Source organism: Camelus bactrianus, chromosome 11 (genome assembly GCF_048773025.1).
Source record: "Camelus bactrianus isolate YW-2024 breed Bactrian camel chromosome 11, ASM4877302v1, whole genome shotgun sequence".
NCBI lineage: Eukaryota > Metazoa > Chordata > Mammalia > Artiodactyla > Camelidae > Camelus > Camelus bactrianus.
In genome coordinates this window covers 79,461,527-79,488,348 of record NC_133549.1, presented here as the reverse complement: position 1 = coordinate 79,488,348, position 26,822 = coordinate 79,461,527, and the positions used below count along the sequence as shown (strand labels likewise).

Genomic DNA, 26,822 nt, shown 5'->3' with positions numbered 1-26,822 from the left:
GAATATGAAAACGAATATATGTATGTATATGTATGACTGAACTACTATACTGTACATCAGAAATTGATACAACATTGTGAAATAATTAGACTCCAATTAAAAAAAAAGAACTTGTCCATTTCACCTAAATTATTATTGTTAAATAATTGTTTATAATAGTCCTTTAGGATATGTTATGATATCCCTCTTTTACTCTAGATATTGATAATCTGTGATTCCTTTCTTTTTATATTGTTTAGTCTGACTACAGATAACAATTTTATTGATTTTTTCCTCCCAAATATTAATTGTATAAATTTTGACCCTCCAATACATGACACAATTGGGGTTTTGGTGATGGCCTTCGAGTTCTCATAATACCCAATGGCAATGGTGGTATAATCAAATATATAAACATTTAGAAGATTTGCAGACCTCATTCAACCAGTATTTTCCAAATTATCAATGCATGAGCAAAAAATTCATTTAAATGCAAGATAGATCAATGGATTTTAATACAACAGAGCAAGAAAATTTTATTTATATGGTTTCAGATTTCACACTGCAGTTAAATTGTTGAATTTTGGTGCAGTATAAAAGAGGAAGATCTAAATTACCTGTTTAATGAGACAGGAAGTAAACACAAGCACTTCTGTTGTATACTGAAAAATAACTGTTACCTGAAAAAAAAAAAAGCACCTGTGCAACTATTTGAGCTGTGAGCCACTTTTCCATGGATCACTACCATTTTTACTTGAAAGAAATGGACGAACTATTATTTGGACTAGAGTATCCAGAAGACGTTCTCTTGAAAATGAACAGAGTGCTTATTACTTCAAGGAAAACAAATGACAGTATTTACCACCAATGATAAAATTCAAACCTTCAGAGAGGAGGGTATGGCTCAGTTGTGGAGTGTTTGCTCTAGCATGTATGAGGTCCTGGGTTCAATCTCCAGTACCTCTATTAAAATAAATAAATAAACATATACCTAATTACCTCTCCCCTAAAAAAAAACCAACTTTCAAATTCAAATTAAAATTTTGGAAAACTTCTACCTGTTCCTGGGAGCCTTGGCAGCTTCCCAAGATTCTTCCAGTAAGACAGGCAGTGATACTAACAAATTTTTTTTTTTTGTATTATATAATGTGGCAGTTTGAACTTTTTGGTTTCAAGACTACTTAAACCCTTTAAAATTATTGAGGATCCCATAGAACTTTTATTTTGGGGGGTTGAATCTATCAGCGTTTACTATATTAAACATTAAACTGAGCATTTAAATTTTTAAAACGTATTTTAAAATGACAATAATGAACCTATTACATGTTAATATAACTAGTATTTTGATGGAAAATAACTATTTTTAAAAAAACTCTAGTGAGAAGAGTGCCTCTGTTTTACATTTTTACAAATCTGTTTTCCTGTCTCGGTTAATTTCAGACAGCTCTATTCTCTTATGAACTTCTAACACTTTGTTACCACATCACAGGTAAGGTCACATGGCCTCTGAAAAACTCTTGAGAATAAGCGTGAAAAAGGCAAACAGCATGTTAGTATTGCTATGAAAACAGTCTGACTTCATGGAACTCTTACAATGCCTTCCTATATTTTCCATTAATAAAGTTAAGAGATGGCTAAGGTATAGAAACTAATGTTGTAAATCTCTTCTTCAATAAAAATTCTTACTCTGTTATGGGCATATTTCTTTTAAGCAAAACATATTTCTTTAGGCTCTACGCCTAATCAAATCAAAGCAGTTATCACTACTCTAGTCTCCAATTAATACATACTAACTACTTTTGGATGGCTTACAAAAGTATACATGCATGTGTGAGCCCATGTGTATAAACATATATAATCTCTCTCTCACATGCACAAAATACATGGAAAGAAATACACCAAAATAATACTAGCAATATTATTGTAATTTTGATCTTTATTTTTCCCAATATTCTATACGTGTATGCATTTGATTTTTTAAAAAATAAACAAAAAAATGCTTCCCACTACTCTCTTCCTCTCATTAGCAGTGGATAATATTCTTTTCAATGGGAGTGTGCTCTGACCTTAAGGAACCAGCAGGCCTTAGTATTTACAAGGAGGGAGAGAATAAGAAGAAAAGGATTCCAGGAAATAGAATGCAGTGGACTCCATGTTAACCTATCAAAGGATGGAACTTAGAATTCTGATCTAAGAACCTAGGATTTCCACTAAATTACGTTCTTCTTATAAAATAATCATCCCTATACAGTGCCAGCAGGAACTATGTACATCAATAAATTCATTACAAATATTTATCTCTCTGTACCTTCTGAAGTGTTCTCACTTACTCTCTTTTGATTTTATAACACTACAAAATACAGTACTTTAAAATTCATACTCTAAATGGATTTAATAAACTTTAAAAAAAATGAGACCTCAATCTTTTTGGACCTTATCACTATTCATGAAAATGTTTGTCTCTTGGACAAAAATAATTGCAGCAAAGGGCCAATAACTCAGAGCAATGCAATACAAAGCTTTGAATTCTTCTAATTAGGGATCTCAAAACTCTATTACTTAAATAACTGGTGCCTGCACACCAAGGCATTATGGTAGTACAAGTGCCACCCATTATGCTGTAATTAACATGAGAAGAAGGGGAACATGGTGCTGAATCACAAACAACTCTTCTGCTTAACTAGCGGAGGAAAGGCAGCACAAAGCAGTGACTGAAGCTCAGACTCTGGAGCAGATTGTCTGGATTCAGATTCTGGCCCCATCATCCTGGGCAATTTACTTAAGTTCACCTGCCTCAATTCCCCCATTAGTAAAATGGAGGAGAGAGTAGAATAATAAATAATACAACCTACAAGGTTGTTAGAAGGATTAAATTGTGGGTTTATATTTGTAAAGTGCTGGCACACAGTAAATATTTGTTAAAGAAAAAGTAACAAACCCCTGAAGTTCAAACACTTTAAAATTAATGATGAAATAATTGTAGAGATGCAGAAAAGCCAAATCAGATCATTCAGAATACTGTATACTCAATTTTCTAGCTCCTTAAAAGGGTATAGCAGTATGGTGTTCAATTATCTCTCATACAGCAGGAGTCCAAACTGCCAAAGGACAAATCACCTTCAGAGACCTCATAGAAGACTATGGCTCTATGTTTATGTCCAGATAAACTGAACCGAAAAATGTTCTGTTTTTGAAGTAAGGAAGGATACCCTGAGTACTAGCATTGACAGGAGGCCTCAGCTGTTCTACAGACTACCAGAAAAAAGCAAAAAGGCAGATCCTGTGAGGCATATCGGTTCAAAACTTGAATGAAAGAAATGAACAATCATATAAAATTAAGACGGAAACTAATTTTCTAAAGAAATGGAGTGTTCCAGGTTGAGGCAGGATAAGTTCAAGCTGAAACACAGACATCGTATTTGGCCAGGAAGCCGGGAAGCACTCAATGGACATTCAGGTCAGATCAAACTGTCAGAGTAGTCACCTAAAGAAATTCCCACTGGCCAAATCTGGGACAATTTGAGTATTAAAGAGAATACTGACACCTAAAACAAGCAAAAGAAAAAATAACAAGGATCAGAGCAGAAATCAATAGAATTGAAAATAAGACAACAGAGGAAAAAACTCAACAAAAACCAAAGCTGTTTTTTTTGAAAATATAAACAAAATCGATAAACACATAGCTAGATTAAGAAAGGAAAAAAGAGAGAAGACACAAATTACTAATATAAAAAATGTAAGAGGGATCATCTACTAATTGCATATACATTAAAAGGATAATAAAGGACTATTATGAAAAACTCTGTACCCACAAATTTGATAACTGAAGTGAAATGGACCAATTCTGTGAAAGACATAATCTACCAAAATTCCTATAAAGAGAAATGGATAATCCGAATAGGTCTACACCTATTAAAGAAACTGAATCAGTAGTTATTAAACATCAATTAAAAACACCAAGACCAAATGGTTCACTTTTAAGTGAACATTTAAGAGAAAAAAAAAATCAATTGTCTATAATCTCTTTCAGAAAACAGAAGCAGAGGAAACACTCCCTAACTTATTCTATGAGGGCAGCATTATCCTAATACCAAATCAGATACATTACAAGAAAACTATAGAGCAATATCTCTTACGAACACAGATGCAAAATTCTCAACAAAATATCTGTAATCAAATCTAACAATGAATAAAAAGAATTCTATACCACATCAAAGGGGGATTTATTTCAGGAATGCAAAGCTGGTTCTAAAATCTATAAATGCAACACATCACACCAAGAGGCTAAAGAAGAAACATCATATGATCATATCAATGGAAGAAGAAAAAGCATCTGATGAAATCTAATACCCATTCATGATAAAAACTCTCAGAAAACTATCTACCCCCTCCCCCTCAAAACACCCCCTATAGTTAACACACTTAATTGTAAGAAACTGGTTACTTTCCCTCTAAGTTCAGGAACAAGGTAATAACATGTCCTCTTTCACCACTCCTATTCCATATCATACTGGAAGTTCTAGCTATTCCAATATGACAACAAAAGAAAATAAAGGGTATAGAGATTGTGAAAGAAGTAAAATTGTTTGTTTGCAGATGACATGATTATATATGTAGAATTTTCCAAAGAATGGACAGAAAAACCTCCTTGTTGATAACAGCTGTTTCCACTTGGGTATGGATTAATAACTCTGATACTGCTATACACATATACATACTGGAATTGAACAATTAAGTGAATGGATGGTATATGGTGGGAGGCAGGTATCTCACTAGGAAATTCAGTGACCAATAAGGGGAGGATGCCAGAATGATTTATGTAGTAATGGATTAGAATGGAAGACAGTAAGAATTCATGTGTGCTTTAATATAGACATAGATGGTTACACACAAAAATATTTGTAGACATGTATATAGACACATATTTATATACATGTGGGTTAATATATACATATTCATTTCTTTGCTCTGTCTGCCAAGAGTGCCTAAAAGAAACCACATTCCAGAAACAATAAGCACATCTAGCACCTCCATCTTGGTTTCTAACACCATTCTCCAATAAAAGAACACAGGGCTCCTTGGAGAAATGGCTAATTCTAGGTCTGGGGCAGAAAATGTACAAGATGAGCTTGGAGCATCTTGTAGTGCCAGAAAGTAAGGATGTCCTCAGAAACAAGTAACACCAACTCTGATGTAGGTATGTCAAAGGGGCACAGGAGCCAACTAAAAGATCTCTTAATAGCCAAAGGTGGAACAATCTGAACAAAATAAAATAAAGTAGTACTGGATTACAACCCAAGGTTTAAAGTAAGTATTCATACATCCATAGTGATATTAATGATGGAATAAATTAATAAATGGGAAAAGAGAGAGAGTTCTCATGCAGGATTCCAAATAATTAATACATTCTACTCTCAAGGAGGGAGCATTTAACTCCTCATTCTTCAAGTGTAGGCTGCACACAGTGACTTCTTCCAAACAGTACAGTAGGGAAAGGGGTTAGAGGAGAGATCTGACAAATACTATCTCAGCCAGGTGATCAATGTCAACATCAACAGTTGTGAATTATGGTATGCACTCTTGACATTACATGATGAAAATGGCACTTTACCTTTGTGATCTTCCTCCCCCAAATCCATAACCCTAGTCTAAATATAAGAAAAACATCAAATTCCAATAAAGAGGCATCCCACAAAATGCCTGTACGGTGCTCCTCAAAACTGTGAGGGTCACTAAAAATCTCAAGAAATGTCTGAAAAACTCAAAGCCAAGAAGATTCTGAGGAAACATGACAACTAAATGTAATGAGGTATCTTGGATGGGATACGTGAAAGAGAAAAAGGACATTAGGTAAAAGCCAAGGAAAGTGGAGAAAACTATGGACTTTAGCCAATAATAATTCATCAATATTAGTTCACTAATTATAACAAATGTACCATACTAATGTAGGCTACTGATAACAGAAGAAACTGGGTACAGAGTATATAGGAACTCTCTGTAACATATTATCATTTTTTTTGTAAACCTGAAATTTGTAAAAAATAAAGTCTACTTTAAAAAGGGACAGTGACTAAATAATGATAACCACCCCTCAAACAAAAATCTCTGTAATACCAAGAGAGAGAGAAAGAGAAATAAAATTTTTTGACATCTTTGGAGATGACCAGTCACCCATTTTCAGAGTTGAAATTGAGTTCAGAGTTTCAGAGCTGAAAGAATTCTCAGAGTTAGAGTTGATACATCAAAGGAAAATAAGCATTTCCCTCATTTTTTCAGGAAGGACTGTAGTTTAATCTCAGTTGACATGGGAGAGGTCTTTTATAGGGAGGACTGTTAGCTGATAGATCCAGAAGGATGACAGGGTTAGAAAAGCACCACTTTACAAGCCCAAATGAATTAACTGGTTTAGACAAGGTTTATCAACATATGCTAAAAACATCAGGTAAAAGGCTGCTGGGAACAGAATATTTGCAGGGAACTAAAATATCACCTCACCGATCAACTGCTGATTGCAAAGTGGGGGAACCATCTTTATTATGGACAGATCTAGTGAATACCACTTTAACCAAATGATCACATTTCAGGTAGATAACCTGATGTGGTATGCCTTGTATCATGAATCAACATAACATACATAGAGTATCTAAGCCCCAAAACCTAAATATAATGCAACCTTTAGTTCCAACCCTCTGTTCTTAGGAAACACAGTGGCTAGAGAGAAAAGTTAAAGACCACAAGGAAACAATCAGACAAATCAAGAATGAGGGAACATTCTATAAAATGACCAGTCTGATCTCTTCAAGAAGCTACCATTGTGGGGTAGAAAAGTGGAGGTGGGAGCAACAGTAGTAAATTAAAAGTGACTAAAGTAACAACAATCAAATGTAATGCATGAACTTTGATTGAATTCTGGCTCAGGAAAACCCACTACAAACAACTGGAAAAACTTGAATACAGACTAAACATTAAGGGTTTTCCCTCCACCAAAGATGACATTTATAAGAGAATGTGTTTAACTTTAGGAGATGCTTTAGGGGTCAAAAGCAGCCAAAAAAAAAAAAAAGCTCTATTAAGAGAGAAATAAACAAATATAACAAAATGTTAACTATCGTATCCAAGTGGTAGTATACAGGTGTCAATTGTCCTATTCTTTTCATTTGTCTGTTATGTTTGAACATTCTTAATAAAAGCTGAGGGTGATGTGGAAGAATACAGTCATTAAAAAAAAAAAAAAAAAAAAAAAAAAAAAAGCTGGCTAAATGATCAGTTGCAAACCACCGGAAGACAGTAATAGCAATTTCTTCGGACAGGTATAGCAAGGAAACACAGGTTTTAAACCAGTCCCTATGACACATACACTACATACATAAACACTAGAAAAGGAGGGGCATGAAAGAGATAGAATCAGTTTAAGAAACAATTCCTATCTTCTAAAGTTTAAAATATCAACCAAAACTCTACTGATAAAATCACCTAAGACTGAACACCTCCAATATCCCATTTTTTTAAGAAGAAAAAAGGGACTAAAAAAGAGAGAGCTCCCTCTTCAACTACAATGGTTGAAGAGTGATAAAAGTTTTGTAACTTTGAAATTTTAGAAATATATGAGTGAGTTGGAGGATGAAGAACATAAAGAACTCATGAAGACCATAAATTAATTTACATACATAAAAATACATGTGAAGATAGAACACGAAATCAAAATCAGCAACATTTCATGTCTTATATTAATAATGGGTTTCACAGAATTAAATTCTCTCTGCAACCTCTTACTTTACTAGTGCCTGTGCTGTAGGCATATACCGCTACAACCATTAAGTCCGGTCCCAACGTCAACCCCTCCATATAATGACTTAAAAAGTTATCCTGGGGTTTCTCTGTGGGACAAATTCTAAAATTTTACTCAATATAACCGAGTAGATACTTCTTATTGCCTCCTCCACACTATCTAGGATTCTCCAGCCTTACAACTATGACAATATCTTGCCAACAAATATATGTATGCCTGCCATTTCTCATTCCTGATCGACATGAAAATGTTACCTTATCTTTAACCCCCCCAAACTTTGCAAAAATGTCATTTTCAACTGCCATTTGTTTACCTTTTTCTACTCTTAATCTTATTTTCCTTTCTCTAATAATTGCTATAATGTATATACAATGAATATATATTGTATATATAATGACAATGGTACTCAAACTCTCACTTTGAGAAAAAACTAAAACCATATACAACATTCCCTTATAATGGTTAACTAGGTACTTCAGACCAATTCTTATACTGAGAGCAAAGGAAAAACCTGGACATCCCCTTTCCCCAAGCAAAATTAGAAAAACAAACATAAAATACCTCTTTGAAGGCATCAGACTGCTAAAAGGGCAGTAAAAAAAGCATGGAGGCTAAGATCTGGGAGAGTAAGGACATCATCAGAGGTGAGCCAAACATCTGGGGGCCATTTTCTCAGGAAGCATCTGCCAATTCCGTAAGGGTGGCTGAGAAGCCGAGCTAAACTTGCCAGATTTGCAAGGCTGGTGGGGATCAGGTGTTAATTATTAGAGGTAAGGAACCAACAAAGTACAGGGATAGAGAAACAGGGGGCTGATAACATCCCTGGTTTTATGTTGAGACCCCAAAGGATCATATCCTAGGATTAAAGAAAAAAGAAAATAGATCAGCCTTTGCAGACTCTGGAGAGCTCAGCTTTGAAACACTTTAGTCTCTGACTGGATTAAGATGATCCTTAAATTATCTCTATAATTTTTCATACATAATGTCTTAATTAAAAAATCCAGGTATAGGAGACTAAGACAGTATGCTAAAAAATTAAGTGACACAAAAGCCTACAGGAAAACACTTACAGAGGATCAAGATAATAGTTATCCAATACAGACATGCTTAATATATTCCTTTTTTTCTTTTTTTAACCAAGAGCCATGAAAGACTGGCCCTGTTTCAAAATTTCAAATCATACTTTATTTCCTAATCCTTAAATTCGATCTGATTGATTTTTGAGGAATTCCCACAGCTGTTCTAAAGCCTCCTTTGGTCCACATACATCCAAAAAGAACACAACACCCACTAAAGTAAGAAAAATCAGTCCTCCAATCTAAAAGGAATTCACATGCCCACAGACAGGCCCTCGAACTCGCTCTACTGGTACAATCCCCAAGAGGAAGCACATCCCCATTAAGTTGCCACCAGAGAGTGAACTGTTGCAGGAAGCCACCATAACTCAAATGACAAGTTTTCAAGCATTTTACATCACAACCATTACATATACACCTCTGTGTGTATCTATATGTAATGAATTGAAACACAAATTTCAAAAAGCAATTCTTAGCTCCAGTAAGCAAGATAGAGTGATTGACAGAAGGATAGACATGTAGATTAATGGAGTAAAACTGAGAGTCCAAGGGGGATAAAACCCATTAAAAACAAACAAGAATGGTAAGAGAGTTCAATAAGAAAGCACAGTACAGTTGACTCTTGAACCGCCCGTGCAATTGAAAATCTAGGATTACATTTATGGTCGGCCCTCTTTAATCCACATCCACATCCTTGGATTCAACCAACTTTGGATCATGTAGTACTGCAGTATGTATTTGTTGAAAAAAATATGCATATAAATGGACTTACACAGTTCAAACCTAGGTTGTTCAAGGGTCAATAGTATTTTCAACCAATAGTGCTGGGACAACTATATACCCATATGCAAAAGAATGAAGTCAGGTCCCTTCTCACATCACACACAGATTAACTCAAAATGAATCACAGACTTAAATATAAGAGCTAAAACTATAAAACTCTTCACGATATCTTTACAAGTTATCTTCACAATCTTCAGTTAGGCAGTGATCTCGAAGATACAACACCAAAAGCACAAGCAACAAAGAAAAAATAGATGAACTGGATTTCAATAAAATTAAAATCTTTAGTGCTCCAAATGATAACATTAAGAAACTGAAAAGACAACCCCCAAAATAGGAGAAAATATTTCTGAAATACTTGATAAGTTCTTGTATCTAGACTATATAAAGAATACTTACACCACAATAAAAAGATAAATAACCCAATTTTTAAAATGAGCAAAGGGTTTGAATGAATATTTCTCCTAACATATACAAAGCACGTGAAAGATGACCAATATCATTAGCCATTAGAGAAATGGGAATCAAAATTACAGTAAGATACCACTTCAAACCCATTAAGGATGGCTGTATCAACAGACAGACAATAACAAAAGCATCAACAGGATGTAGACAAACTGGAACCTTTCATACCTTGCTGGTGGATATGTAAAATGATGCCGCCACCCTGAAGAACAGTTTGGCAGTTCCTCAACATGTTAAACGTGGGATTACCCACGTGACCAGCAATTCCAATCCTAGTGATATACCCAAGAGGACTGAAAACATACATCAAACAGGAACTTGTGCCTGAATGTTCAGCATTACTTATTATAGCCAAATGCCCATCAACTGAAGAGTGGATAAATAACATGGGCTATATCTATACAAACGAATATTAATTATATCATAGAAAGTAATAAAGTACTGATACATGCTACAAGATGAATGAATCTTGAAAACATTACGCTAAGTGAAATAAGCAGTCACAAAAGATCACATATACATCCTATATGATGCCCAGAAAAGGCAAATCTATGATAGAGACAAAGCAGAAGATCAGTAGTTACTTGGGGCTGGGGCTGGGACTGGGGCAGGGTTTATGGGTGTAGGTGTGTGTATGTGCACATGAAGGAATGGGAAGTAGAGTTGTTAGAAACTCTAACAAGCAGAGTTTCTTTTGGGAGTGACAAAAAAATGTCCTAAAATTAATTTGTGGTGATAGCTGCATTACTCCATGAATATATGAGAAAGACTTTGAACTGTATTCTTCAAATAGGTGAACTGTAATGATATGGGAATTAAATCTCAATAAAGATGTTAAAAAATTTTAGCGCCTTGTTACTTGTGATACACTGTGATATTTTCCATTGCATTTCATTTAAAAATGTAATCTCTTAAATTCATTCTACAATCCACAAATGGGCCATGACAGGCAATTTAAAAAAACACTGCCACAGAGTCCTCTAACAGTACAGCTGGCCACCTTCTCCCACCTATGAGCAGGATTAATCCCCTCAAACCTCACATCCCAGAAAAAGTCCCACTCTTCCTGGTCATCTATTATTTTCTGAGTTGTCATTGCCACACTGCTATGTATATCCTCATTTTCCCCAATTCCACAACCCCCCCCTAAATACTTTACTGGGCCTTCTGAAATTCCTAATTTGTGACAAGCAAACAGCCAATTTATGTTACCTTTACTATTCCTTATCATTGTCTACCCTCCCTCCAATTCTCCCTCACTGAGGACATTAGCAACTGGTACATAGTAGGTACCCTTACTCTGAGCTTCACCATTTACTAACTTCATCATTCATGCAGACTGACTGACGTCTTTAATACTTCAGCCCTTTAATTCATTGCCCTCCTCATTTCCACAGATTTTCTCTTCTATTCCACCTCAGGAGCCCACTCCCAAGGCTACCCTAGATATTATCATTGTCAGAAGTTGTTATATCTCTGTCTGTCATTATCTCTATTTCAAGCATCCTACCTGACCACCACATTCAATCCTTCTGGTTCTCTTACTTCATCCAACCACCACCCGCAACAATTCTAATTGAAATTTCCAATACATTGATGCTACCCCTTCCTTACTATCCGTCCTGACTTCACTTCCTTTCTTGTCCATGTTAGATTTCATGATTCATTACCACCCCTCTAAGCATTCCCTTTAAAAAGCCCTAATTTCCCTTGTTCCCTTTCCTTTTATTTTAAATTTTTAATATAAAATATTCTTAAAGTATAGTTAATTTACAATATTATGTTAGTTTCAGGTGTGCAGCATGGTAATTCAGAATTTTTAAAGATTATACTCCATTAAAAGTTATTATAAGATAATGGCTATAATTCCCTGTGCTATGTAAGATATCCTTCTTGCTTATCTATTTTATACACAGAAGTTTTTAATCTCTTAAATCCCATACCCTTGTCTCGCCCCTCTGCCTTTCCTTCCCCGCCACTGGTAACCACTAGTTTGTTTTCTATATCTGAGAGTCTGTTTCTGTTTTGCTATATATACTCATTTGTTTTTTTCACATGTAAGTGATATCACACAGTATTTGTCTTTCTCTGACTTATTTCACTAAGCATAATATTCTCTAGTTCCATTTATGTTGCTGAATGGCAGAATTTCATTCTTTTATGCTGATCTAGTTTTATGTGTCAACTTGGCTACAGTTCTTCTATTCAATCAAATACTAATCTAAGTGTTGCTGTGAAGGTATTTTATAGATATGGTTAACATCCACAATCAGTTGACTTTAAGCAGAGGAGATTATCCTCAATAGTGTTGGTGAGCCTCATCCAATCAGTTGAAAGGCCTTAAGAGCACAACTGAGGTTTTCCTGAGGAAGACAAAATTCTGCTTCAAGACTGCAGCATCAGTTCCTGTCCAAGAGTTTCTTGCCAGCCTGCCCTACAGATTTCCAACTTGTCAGCACCCATAATTGTGTAAGCAAATGCCTTGAAATTTCTTTATATACACATATGTACATACATATTTCCTAGTGATTCTGTTTCTCTGGAGACTCTGACTGATACACTTGACAAAACCTCACCCCAGAGAAACTGAAACATTTGTCTTATCTTTGCTTATATTTAACCAGTTAAATAATGCTGGGTGGGGGAAAAAAAATCACAAAACCAGGCTAACAGATACCACTTTAAATTCAAGACTTTCTAATGCTTAAATGGTCAATCAATACTTCTTAAAAAACTGTTTTAAACACCCCCATTCCCCTCCCACCTCATACCAATGAGAAAACAGAAAGCAGGAGAGAAGATGAAAGCCAAGAAGATAAACTTTCATCTTTCAGCAACCAAATTTCCTTGGAAGAACACACAGCTTTTCTGCATTCCCTATTTGATGCAAGACATCTTTCTAACAAAGGCCAATCTCTCTACTAGTGCTCTCCACCTCCTTTCCCACATATTCTCCTTTTTATTCACTGAACCCTACATTTTTCTTTACCTACCAACCTACTTCTCTGTTCCACTTCATTAGAGAAATACCATCTGCAAATTCTCATATAATCTGGAATTAGGGAAAGATTTGCTAATCTTTCCCTAATTAGAAGTCAACAACCAGAAGGACTGGGAAGCTTAACTACTGAGGAAAAAAAAATTTCAGCATGACAAAACCATCACAAGCAAATTTAAAAAGCAAACAGTAAACTAGAAAAAGTATTTCCAAAAAAATAGCACAGAGCTATTTTCCCTAAATATAAATCCTACAAATCTAAAAAACAAAACAAAACAAAAAAAACAAAACAGTAACAAAGCAACAGAAAAATAGGCAAAGGTATGGATAGTTCACAATAAAAATACCAACAGTCCTTAAAAGACAAAAGATGTTTAACCTCATTCATACTGGTAATGAGAAAAGCAGCAGGCATCCTTACACAGTGCTGGTGGAATGTTGGAACAATCTCTACAGATAGCACTTAGGCAATATCTATCAAAATTATAAATGCACATACACTCTGACCTAGCAATTCCACTTCCGGAAGTGTATCCTACACATTTCTATACAAGGGGGAAATTATGTATGCACAAAGTAATCCGTTGCACCATGGTTTTTGATAGCAAAAGACTGAAAACAACCTAAATGTACCTCAAAAAGGGGCTACATAAGAATGTTACACCTGTATAATGGTATTACTGATTAAATTTTTGAGTCTTCCCAAAATTCTTATATTGAAGCCCTGACCCCTAGGTAATAACCTAGGTAATCAGGTTTATAAGAGGTCATGATAGAGCCCCTATAATGGGATTAGTGTCATAAAAAGAGGAAGAGAGAGCAGAGCACTCTTTCTCCATATGAAGTCACAGTGAGAAAGTGACATCTGAAAGTCAGAAGAGTCCTCACCAGGAACCAAATCTCCTGGCACCTTGATCTTAAACTTTCCAGCCTCTAGAGCTGTGAAAAATAAATGTCTGTTTTTCAAGCCACCCAGTCTATGGTATTTTGTTATAGCAGCCCAAGCTAAGACAAATGGTATACCATGAAGGTGTTTAAAAAAAAAAAAAAGAATAAACATGCTATTTATGTACTAATAAGACTAATATGAAATCATCTCTAGGCTATACTGTTAAGTTAAAAACAAAAGGTGAAAGATAATGTGCATGGTATGCAACTTAAAGAAAAAACAGGGGAGGCACAGGACATATACACATAAGATACACAATCCTTCACTGTCAGTTCTGAAATCCATAAAGCTTTGAGAAATACAAGTTTATTGTAAATTTAGTACAAACCTATTTGGTGTCAAACCTGACCAAAAATTCCATAAGACAATCTGCAATTTTTATTTATCCTTGCTGTACTATATTTATGCTTTCAATACAGAAATCTTAATGTGTTTGATTATAGGATGTAACCCCTCCTCCTGCTAGGGTTTCTGGATAGTAGAGTAGATGCGCTACATTACCTTTCTACAGTCCCCTCATCCCCCAACCCCCAAAAAACCCAAAACTTAATTCTGAAATACTTCTGGACCAAAGGTTTTGGAAAGGAATTATACATCTGTATTTACTTGCACACACATAAACTATCTTTGAAAGGAAACTTAACACTGTTTCCATGCAAAGGAATGAGGTGGCTGGGCTGCACAGGGTACAAAGGAAATTTTTCACTGTATACCTTTTTAAATCTTTGAAATCTGAATCAGTAAATATACCACTTAGTCAAAAGATAAATAAAATGTAAATAAAATAAAATCACTGAAAATTTAAAATTTTTAACAGAACAGACAAAGCAAGATGCTTTGGTTTTTTATTTAACTGAAAACTGACCCTTTCTTAAATCACAGGGAAATCTGTACAGTGATGGCTTTCCTTTATCTCACTTTTGGTTGACCCAAATGGCATCTGAGAGAGAATCCCCCTCTCAGGAGCAAGGCAGAGAATGGTGTACTTCCATTCCCATTAACAGCTTTTAGGAAATAGCAACCTCCCAATGTTTTTGATACATCATGCCAAGCAAAGCACGTGTGCTTGACTGTTTTTCTCTTCTAGTGTCCCCAGAAATATGATGGGGCTTAGGCCTCTCAGCAACAGGAAGCAGTGAAGCTCACACTTCTCAATATCAGAGAAAGGCTTAAGAAAGTGCTCCCAGCAAAAATTTTGCCTTCGGTTTTCAGAAAGCTTCAACATAGTAGAGTGGGAGGACTCCAGTTAATATTTGACTAGCATCTTTTCTACTACCTGATTTTCATACTTTTCATACACTTATTTTGATACCCTGTTGTGTTTTCCAAAATGGATCTGAGATGACTATAAGGTTTGCATTTTCTTCTGACTTAGATTTTGACTAATCTGTACCACACTCTCAACTTTAACCAGAAATGAGGAGAGACGACATCTTGCTTTCTGTGGTTTATCTAGTGAGCATTACTTTAAAAGGCAGAGCTAGAAATGTATATGGTTCAGAAGTCCCCAAATGCCCCAACATCCGGCTCTAAGCCTGATAACTAAAGAAATTCCCAATGAAATGCCTAACAATACTTGGTTTCTTGTATTAGGACATAAATGCACTTATGTTTGTTCTTATCTCCCATCAAGTTATACTCAGTGAAAATAGAGCCTGACTTCTACTTCCTGTGGCCCCCATATCACTTAATACCTGTTTTGGTATAGAGTGGTTTCTCAATAAATACTACCTGTGCAAAACCAGCATCATCTCCTAGTTGCTGTCCTCAAGGAGGAGCAAGAAATTTAATGTACCAATATAACCACAGAAACACTACTCAGAAAACTTAGAAAAACACAGAAAAGAAAGATAATAATTCCTAATGCTACTTAATAATCTCTAGAAAATGCTTAATGAACTGTTGTGGTTACCTGATCTCTAACAAATCTGCAGTCTTCACGTAGTCAAAGATCTCAGTAAGATCAAATTTAAAAGATATGACAGTATTCCATTTTCTTCAAATGTGGGTACATGATAAAGCTATTCTCAGCTCTTGGATTCCCATTCCCTTAGATATCTGCCAAACTAAACCTAGGAAAGCTCAGGCAATTCTCTGCAATGGGAAAGGTAAATGCGGCAAAACAACATTGTATCAGAGAATGTGGTAAATTTTCCCTTTAGTATTTGCTTTTGGAACATTTCCCACTTTTTAGGCAGAGAGGATTACTAGTCCAAATGTTAAAATCATTTCAGTCAATTCAGATTAGATAAGACGATCAAATTTTAACTAAACCCCCAGAGATGCAGAGGGAAAGAAAAAAAAACTAATGTATTCTGGAGAATTTGAATGTATACTGTACATCAAAGTGGTTTTAAATTTACTTGGCATTTAGCATTTGTTCCAAGTTAAAAAAAAAAGTAAGTGACAACAATAGCTAAAATTTCTTTAATACATACATTTAGTGTTCCAGGTACTGTACATGCAGTACCTTGATATAAACCTCACAGCCCTATGAGAGTATGTGCTATCATCACTCTCATCTGATAGATAATAAAACAGGCCCAAAGATGTTACATAACCAGAACGAGCCTATGCCATATAGTTAGGTAAATTTGGAGCATGGATTGAACTCAAGGCTGACCCTAAAGTCCATGCTAGCAACTTTAACTACTAAGTTTGGGCACCTTAACTTTCTAAAGAATTGGCAGATTTTAACCAAACCTAATGCACTACCAAAGAGGAACAGGAGACACAGACATATATTTGTGCTATATTTGCTATATCTGTGATATAATCCACCACCCTGAAAAAGAATGGCAATTAGTAAGTTTTCTAAAAGTCTTTATACACATATATACTCACATATAATTTTAAAAACTAGATTTCAATGAAATTTGGCCTGCCCAGAGAATTGGGATAGGCTTTTGTGCATTTGGGGGAAGCCCTCTCATAATCTTTTAGAAGAACATAAATTCACTCTTTAGATATGCCTTAAGTTCCATCCCTGATCATAAGCTTCCTGAGGCTAATATACTCTTCATTTTCACATTTTCCACTAAGTCTCTGAGAGCACTAAGTTTCGTTAGTAAGTATGGCTTTGTGTAATGAATAAAATCTACCATCCAAAGAACTCATGTTAACTTACAGTGAAGCTTTTTATTTGATTTGTAAGTATAGGTATTACAGAAAATATCTGACTTAATTTTCTCTGCTTCTGTAAATTATAAAAATCTAATTTTCATTTGCTGTTCTTGACACAGGATTCTGCTATCACCCAAGAAGAACTCTTTTTACCCCAGTATGTTTTCTGAAGAACCACCTATCTGAGGAATAATCTATTAAAAAATTTAAAAAGAGAGTTCCAAAAGCCTTTACAGTTCTAAATCCAAAAAGGTAAGCCACTTGTCTATGGCTTTAGAGCTTGTTGATGACAAAGTCCAGATGACAGCAATGAGAAGTGAACCCACGTCTGATTCCTGGATAGGTCTATTTCCACCTATTACCCTGAAATGACAGGACAGTTTATCTTAATACTCCTGTCACCTTTTAGATAATAAAAGTTTGTTGACTCAGAACTCATTTCTGAAATCAAAGTTCAAGTTAATCCACATTAGAAGCAAGAAGACGAAGCTGCTGAATGTTCATGTAAGGAGCTCATGACTAAGACAATAAGCATCACAGCTCACAGAAACAGGCAAATGATTCATATCTAAAGCTATGTGGCTATAATGACTTCCTTGCACTACATGAATCAGAATGGCTACTATCCATACCACTGACCTGACCAGAGACCTCTAGAGAGCTGGCATCTTAGTATCAGGCATTATTTTATACACGTGCAACAAAGCATCTCAACTATCTAGATGACTCAAATATGTCAAAATGGAACTCACTGACAAAGTGAGACAGTAAGAATCAGGTGTCTATTCAACAACCTCTTAATTGCCACTAGGATAGTTTGTGACTAGTGACTTAACAAATTATTTCAAGTTGTTTCACTGAGGATGAATATCATCACAAAGTTATTTCCATAATATTAGGCATCGAGCAAATATTTAAGATTCTAACTTCATTAATTTCGGTAAAATTTATTCTTAAACTAATTTCCTCTCCCAGTGGCTTTTCTCCCAGGATTTAAAGGAATATGAAGGCTATCGCTTCCTAGTCTGCCAGGACACTTAAAGGGAGCTCTTTTCAAACTCATTAATGGAATATGCTTACTAAAAGAATCAGTGCTACCTTTTCCTTTAAAGATAATGTAGAGTGGAATGGGGGGGTGACTGCTAATGGGTGTGGGATTTCTTCTTGGAGTGATGAAAATGTCCTGGAATTAGATAGTGGTGATCAGTGCATAACTTTGTGACTATATTAAAAACCACTGATGCACACTCTAAAAGGGTAAATTTATAGTATGTGAATAATGTCTTGAAAAAGCTGTTATTTTTGAAAACCAACAGAATTTAGAAAACAAAGCAAAAAAAAAAAAAAAAAAAAAACCCCTCTGGTTTGATATGTATATACAGCCTGACTGAAAATTTGTATCAGTAACTCTTACTGGAATCTCACATACCTTAACTAGGTAGAGCAATAAAAGTTTAGTATCTCGAGATTTTCATCCCTTATCTTAATAATGTATTATTTTATTTCTTTATTTGTACTCTAAATCAGAGAATGATAAGCTCACCTGAAATTCTTTCACATCCAAAACAAATGCTAAAACATACTAAGCAGTGAGTAGAAAAGAGATGTAATGTGGATAAATTAGTATTATTTTGAGTTTTAGGCCCACATGCCTCACCAACAGTATTAGTAAAGGAAGAATTTAAAATTAAACATTTCTAACAAACACTTCTAAAATGTTATTAGAAAATAAACATTTCTAATAAAACTTTCACGCCATTTATTTCCTTTGTTCTAACTTTTCCACTTAAAGGAGTATTCAGAAACTTTTCAAGTAATATTCACAAAAGGACAAATGCAATTATTTTAGACCCCTATTGAAGTATCATTCTGTGTGCGTGTCTCTGTATGTATATAAGTCACACAGAGACACACACACATATAGAAAAAATTTTAGACAAGGTTTAATTTTAGGATAGTCAATGATTTAGAAGTGATAGGAAAAAAACCGATATTGAAGTGGTTCAAAAGCAGCTACTCTCAAGACCGATAATACGAACTGATCATTTAGCGGCAGGGAAGACAGTTTGCATGAGGCTTCCAAAACCTTACAGAGAACATCAAATGCTTTTTCTTTTTCTTTTTTTTTTTTTTTAATAAAGGCCTGAGTTCAAATATTATCAATCGTAAAGAACTTTTCATCCATCTGATTTTTACTGAACACAGCATATTCCAGACTAGGTGCTGGAGACACAGATCCAAGACAAACTTGTCCTCAAGGAAGTCCCATTTTGATTGCTTGTTTATGTCAGGTACACGAAACATGTTCACTTATAGCATCTGATCCCCTAGGCTTAACCCACAGCAGGAGATTCTGAAGTAAACATTACAAATGACTGTAAAGAAATATATAAAAGCTGTTGCACGTTTAGATCAAATTTAACTCTATTTACTAATATGTGTAACATTACACTAGAAGTTCCAGGTGCACTACTAAAAAACAGTAAAATGACACAGAGTGTAAATATACCTTCGTTAACACACATAATTTATACAATCGTCTTACTTAAAGATACATCTACCTTATTTCAGTCAAAGTATCTTCGTTCATTAAAGGATGTTTCTCTTTACCCTCAAACTCTGGGTATAGTACTGAACAGTTGCTGAATGAATGAATGAATGAAATAAACAGATGTTCTAATTACCAAGGAGGTACTCGCTTAATGCTTATCTCAAAACACAATGGACTGACAGACCAGAATTCAATTGGAAAGATCACTGAATCTCAGAGGTAAAAATAGTAACCATTGGACATTGATACCGTGCAGTCAACGTGTTATTAAGTTCACAGTAAACATATGATGGGAAACTTTCAGAAATTAAAATGAAACATGTTCATCACAATACTTTAAAATAGACTTGGTTCCACCACCTAAGGGTTGGGAACACAAACGCAAGACAAAGAGACGGGAGAGTAGGGTGAAACAGTCAAAAGGTCACCATCGAGTGACCCTCAAGAGAAATGCGCGCTGACCACTGAAGCTCGCGCCGAGCTTGACGGACACCTCCCGTCGAAGCCACGGGCCCCGGCTCTCCCTCGCGGCCCGGAGCTGAAGGCCACCCGAGCCCCTTTCGACGCCGCCGCCTGCGTTTGCCCAGAACATTAGCACAAAGAAACCACCGAGAAACAAAACACCGTCCCCGTGGGCGCCGGGCAGGCTTCGAGACCCGGCGATCAGAACGCTCTCCGCTGCTCCCCGCCGCCGGGAGAGGTAGCCAGGACGCGGCGGACCGCCAGGGCACCTCAGTCCCGACCTTCCCCGAAGTGTTTCAGAACTTGCCACCCGCCCCCCGCTCCATTTTCCCCTCCCGACGTGGACGCGGGACCCGCGCAAGGAGGGCGCGCGAGGACCGACGGGCGGAGCTGGGGCGACGGGCGCGGGGGGGTGGCGGCCAGGGCGCGCCGGAGTCCTGCAGCCCCACGCCCCCTGGCCTTCCCCCGCTTCCCCGGCCGCTATTGTTCCCGCGCCGCCCCCGCCGGCCGCGCGCCCCCCGCCTGCCGCGCGCTCCCGGCCCCACTCCCGGGAGGGGGTCACGGCTGAGGAGAGGCGGCGGCGGTGGCGGCGGCACAATAACATAAACACTGCGGGGCCGCCGGCCGCCCCGGCCCTGCGGCACCCGCCGCACTCACCCGGCAGTGCAGCGAACGACGACAGGAAAGCCCGGCGGCGGGGACCGGCGCCGTCCCGGCGGTGGCCGCGGCCGTTACCCAGCCTTGCTCGCGGCTCCGCACTCCGGGCCGCGTCGTCCGGCCTCCGCCGCTCCGCTGAGTAACAGGGACGCGGGCCGTCACCGCGCACGCCCGCCCACGTCATCGCGCAGGGCCCCGCCCCCGCGCTTTGAGAGCGGCCCGAGGGGCGGGGCAGCCCCGGGGCCCGGATTGTGGGGGCGGGCCCTCAGTCCGGAGGCGGGGCTACTTTAGGGGACCGGTAGGATTTGCTGGGGTCGCCCGAAGGCGCAGCTGCCAGGAGAGCCTCTGAGAGCCGCGTGTGAGGGGCGTGGCGGGGAGCCGAAGGGGTGGGGCCCTCCTCCTGGCACGTGGCGGTGTGTGGCCTGAGCGCCCCGTTTGTGTATAAGGGCGGTCAGCTAGTCCGCGCCAAAGCCTCAGGGGCTCCTCTCCCCAGGATTTAAAGGTCAGGTGCACTTAGATCAGACCCCCCCGGGGAGCAGGCACCCCGGCCAGGGCACACACCTGAGAGACGAAGAACTCTTTACTTTGACCGGCAGTGCGTTCCAGTCTGAGGACACCTGCTCCGGGCCCAGCAATCCACAAGCTAGTAGTCTCTTCAACCGCCTGGTAAAAGCTGCCTCCTGTTTTCCCGAAATCCACTTCCTACAAGATTCCATGCATTACCCTATTTGTCTCTGGGCCCCACAAGGCGTGTAGATGTTAGTTATAGAAGTGACAAATTGGCAAGCCCTTAAATATCCAGCAATGAGTGGAAAGATGTCTAAATTACATACATGCTTGCAATAGAATCCATTTTAGCAATTTAAATGCCATTTGATCAAGAAATTCTTAACAACATAGGAAAATGTTCATTATACATCATTAAAAGAGAAGCAAGACTATATATAGTCTATATGTAGAGAATGATCCTACTTATGTATTATGTATACATAGAAAGAGCCTGGAAAGAAACGTGCCGAATTATTTTAACGGTAGTTCATCATTGGACTGTGACTAGGTTCTCTTTTATACTTTGAGTATTTTTCCGTAGTTTACAAACTATATTCATCATCAGAAAAAGTGTATTACTTTAATAATGAATTATCCATATTTGTTGAGTAAATGAGTGAATTCAGATAGGCTATCTTCCACATCATGTCCAGTGATTCTGAAATGAAACATAAATGTGAACATTCATTCATTCTCTCCCCAATTCCTCCTTTCTTCTCAGGCTTCTTTATTTCCTTCCTTCCCTTATTTCTCAGATAAATATGTATTACATGTCCATTCTGTGCCAGGTACTGTGTTAGCACTGGCAATACGATGAAGCTTACAGATTTAATCACTATAATATAGAAATAATAACAGTAAACCTACAAAATGATCACCACATTATAATACAAACTGATATGGATACCCAGTGTTATGGAACTAATTGATGGAATTAAGAAAGGCAGGAAAGCCTTCCTTGGGGAAATGCCTCTTGAACTGAGAATAGATTTAACTAGGCAGAAAATATTTCAGACAGACGTAACAGTGTGCAAGGGTCCTGTGGTAATGTGGAGCATGGCAGATTAGAGAAATTGAGGACAGATCAGTGCCACTGGAAGAGGAAGGAAGAAGAGGCTATGAGATGAGTTGATCTAGAAGATTGGAAAAGGACCAAACCTGGTGAGCCATACTACCCATGTTGAAAACCTTGTCTTTATCCTAAATGCAATGGGAAACCCCTGACATGCTTCAGCAAAGGGGGTGGCATGGTCAGCATGGCATCTTGAAAGATTCCTTGTTGGAAGGAGGCCAGATAGATACAGGAGTAGTCTAGATGGCAGATGGTAGAAGCTTGGTCAGGGTGATGGTCACAGAAACAGTAAGGGGAAGGATCTGAGGACCATTTAGGAGATCCAGTGACAGAACTTGGCGATAGATTAGATGAGCAGTGAAGGAAAGGGAGTCATCAAGGAAAAGTCACAGGTTTCTTGCTTGTAGGCAGCGATGGATGTGGGTGCTGGTTCACTGAGATGGGAATCTTGGAAGAGGACAGGGATTGAGTGGAAAGATTGTGAGAGCAGATAGTTGAAGCCTTTTGATCTGTCCAAAAGAGATGCCAAGCCGTTGGGTATACAGAGCTGGGCTCAGGTGGATAAGAGCTGAATCATTAACAGATAGTGATGACTTGTAGCCTCGGGTGTGGATGAGCTAGCCTAGGCCTGAGGAAGGAAGGGTAGTGAGCCAGAAAAAGAAGAGGGCAGGGAGTCAGACTTGAGGAATTCAGCACTGCATGGCTAAGAAAACAAAGAACTGAGAAGGAGCTACCAGGAGATAGAAGGAAAACCAGGAGAGAGGGATTCAAGAAGGAAGGAGTGATCAATAATATCAAATATAAGAGGAGGCTTAAAATCCTGGGATACTTAGATCCGGAAGCGGTTTAGAGTGGGCTGAGGAATGAATGGGAGATTGAAAATGAAATGGTGGATATTGATGAGTCAGGCAGTGAAAAAAGACACAAACATATTTTACATCTGATAAGAAGACTGTTGAGAGGGAAAGGTGAGATAGAAGGAAAAAGCATGACTGTAAGTTTCCTGGGAGGGTGGGCCGGGGGAGGTGTAGAGGTTGTGTGATTGGACACACAAGCATTGACAGATACCTCCTGTTCCCCATCAGATAACATTAAAGACCTGAAGGTAACAAAAGACAGTATAATCAGAGCAGTTGTGAGATGAGGGGTATGGCAGAACAGAGCTCCCAAGGTTCATGCTAGTTTTTATAATGTTATTAATAGCCTCTCTTACTTTCAACAGAGAGGGTTTCAGACTTAGCACCAGCCTGCCACTGTCAGCTTCCAATTATCTACATCTAGAAAGGATGTCCTGCAGGTTTACATGTGTGTATGTGCATGTGTTTGATTTCAAAAGGCATTTCACTACTTGTGATTGAATATAATCATCCCTGATATTCTGCAGATTCAAAACCCTTTTTGTAACCCAGACAGGACTCTGGCCTCCTCCTTCCTTTTCATGGCATTGTTCTTTGTTAATGTATTATGGTTCCTTGTGAACCTACTGGGGGCTGGCTCAGAAAAAGAGGAAGAGCTAAGGAATTCTTTCATTATTGGCGTTCTTCCCCTAATATTCTGCCCCTACTTCCCACAGCTTAGACATACCTATGCTAAATTGCCCTCTCTCCATCCACATCCACATATTGAAGATAGTCAATATTTATCCCCTGGAGAAAAATACAATGGGAATTGAATAGGATGGGAAGAACATGTCACTGAAGTCCTGTAACAATAAATAAAATCCTTGCTGTTGTTTTAAATAAATATATATTTAGGAAGAAGGGTTTTCATCAGATCTCTCAACAAGGATTCTCTGCCTCCTTTACAATCCTCTCATCTCCAGTTTCTTCCAGCCCAGTGGAATTTTGCCATTTGTAACTCCTGTAATTGCAGAAAATTTGTCTAGGTCCCATGGCAGAGAGAAAAAGAGCATCTCATTACTGGTCCCTCTCCCTTGGAAGTTTTAGGGAGGATACATCTCCATTGCTCCTCCATCTCCATCTCTCACTTCATCTTCATCCCCCCTTCCATCTTCATCTCTAGCTAGTGGGAAGAGATGGGGACACCATCCTGTTTGGATCCCCTTGCGTGGGCACATACCCACATACTTAGAGAAGATGGGACCATGCAGAGTGACATCACGTTCAGATACCTGGCTCACTCTACCCTCAACAGCAGGCTGGGGCATCAGGACCCGGGAGGCAGAATTTCCCTGTTGTTTCAGAGGTCAGCAGCCCTGAGAGAAAGACTGGACAGGGCTGAAAGAGGCAAGCCAAAGAGAAAACAAAATACCGAGAGCTGGCCTGTGGAGCAGAGATTTTAAACACAAAAGAAAAAAACAAAAAAACAAAAAAACACTACACAAAAAACAAAATCCCCCAAGGAGACTTGCCAAGGCACTAGATTTCTCCTCACCCCCAAAAGCCCCACAAGCTTATAGGTCTGAGGGAAGAAGTCTAAGAGCTCCAAGTAAAAGATGAGTTCAAGGATTATTGAGTTACTCAGTTGCCATCGAAAAGCCAGGATTCAAAATGGCATATATAAGGGCACAGCTCTAGAATCCTTGCCAAGTCAGAGAAATAGAGACAATACTTGAAGGGGTGTATCCAGGAGCTGGGTTTTCCTGGGCACATCAGGTGGAAAGGCTGAGGGCAAGGAAATTGAAAGTATTCCTGAGAGGATCAGGATAAGGACTCTGGGGTCTGGGCTGGACAGGAAGGCCAGTGAGGCCAAGTGGAGGGCAAATAGATTGGGGCAATATTCACACAAGGAGCAAGGGCTTTGGGTACTTTAGGACTGAGAATGGTTAGCAGTGCACATAAGGGCATGTCAGAGGGAGAGGGACAGAGAGGAATAAGATGAGATAACGTGGTTTAAGTTTCCGACGTGGAGCAGCCCCTAGGCATGCTCACTACTGTGAATTATTGGTCTAAAGTAGAACTAAAGATTTCTCAAAGTGAGTAGTCAAGGCACGGTTTGCTTTTTGTGTTCGACAAGTAGTTTGACCAGATGTCCCAGGTCGTCCAGGATGGGCCCATTTTGTATCTGTTGTTCCAGTATGATTATTAATAATACTTCCCACACTTTCAAAAAGATCCAGGTTTGAATGACTAAATCCAATGGCAACAGTAATAGAAGCAGCGGCGGTGGTGGCAGAACTGGCCATGGCCCAGGAGAGACGAGGGGATCTGTGTGAGCGCAGGGCTGGGACCCCAGGGGGAGGCAACTTCCCATCATTCTCCGGACCCCATCCCTGGGGCATCTGCACAAATATGAAGGCTTTGACCTGAACTCAAGGACAGACACTGCCCATACTCAGACAGTTAACTTTGTTTACTACAAAATTGTAGTTTTTTACAAAGTAAAGATACAACATAGACATCGCGATAAAGTGTATCAGGGAATTATTAGAGTTCTTCAAAGAGTTTAGAATACCTGGTTTTGAAAACTGCTACAACGTGGCAAAGCAAACATATACAGGCTTATTTCTGCCAAAATAAAAATTAAGGATTGTTTTATTCAATGAAAAAGGATGCCATTTTCACATGAAGCTGCAGGTGAACCAATTCCTAGTGAGGAAGATAATTTTAAAATTAATTAGTCCTTGTAATCGATGACAGAGCAAGACAGCAATAACGCACAGATAGGTGTTTTGAATTATACACAAATTGTGAAGCCACTTTTGGTTTCTTGTTCACCTTGCACAAGTTACAGAAAATATCAGAGGAAATGCTAAAATGGTATTGCCTAAATTTACATTTAAAATGATAGGACTTATATAAAACTGACTTTTACAAAGACTTAAATCTTTTTGGGAAAGTTCTTTCTTAATAATCATCAGTTCCAGATATACTAAAATTTATGATTTTAAATAAATGTATCAGAAATGTATCCTGATGTTATTACAGACTATAAAATACTCTAAACAGCACCAGCAGCCGTGGCATCCACAAATTCTTCTCAAAGTTTAAAATTATCAAAAATTACTTGCAGTCTTCACTTGCCAAGAGCAAGTGATGTCACTTTCAAGTATATCCAAAAAATTGTATCCATTGGAAGTTGTAAAGCACGATTTTTCAGTTATATATAAACATATATATATTCATTGTCACATTTTTTTCTCTGTGAGCTACCATAAGATCTTGTGTATATTTCTTTGAAAGTTGATTTTTAAAAAGTTGTTAAAACTAAGTTTTGATGACCTGACAAATAAATTTACAGAAAAATGACCCAGAAATTACTATGATCAATCAAGATACCACATTAATAAAGTATTATATTTCATTATAAAAATTATGATATCAAAAACAAATAGTATGAAATAATGTAAAATTATGGCACTAAAAGTACAATCTTTTTTGCATTTTGTAGATTTATGCTGTTACTCATG

At 37.9% G+C, this 26,822-nt stretch overlaps 1 protein-coding gene across 4 annotated transcripts in view; it reads right to left on the bottom strand.

Annotated features, from left to right (window-relative positions):
* Nucleotides 1-21,011, bottom strand: part of MAPK8 (mitogen-activated protein kinase 8) — an 89,252-nt gene extending 68,241 nt beyond the window's left edge. Inside the window, exon 1 of one of the 4 annotated variants that reach the window (XM_074374354.1) lies at nt 20,833-21,011. The gene's annotated coding sequence lies outside the window, so the exon portion shown is untranslated. The remainder of the gene's footprint in view (nt 1-20,832) is intronic. The other 3 variants (XM_074374353.1, XM_074374355.1, XM_074374356.1) reach the window with 3 other exon arrangements.
* Between the last annotated feature and the right edge of the window lie 5,811 nt (nt 21,012-26,822).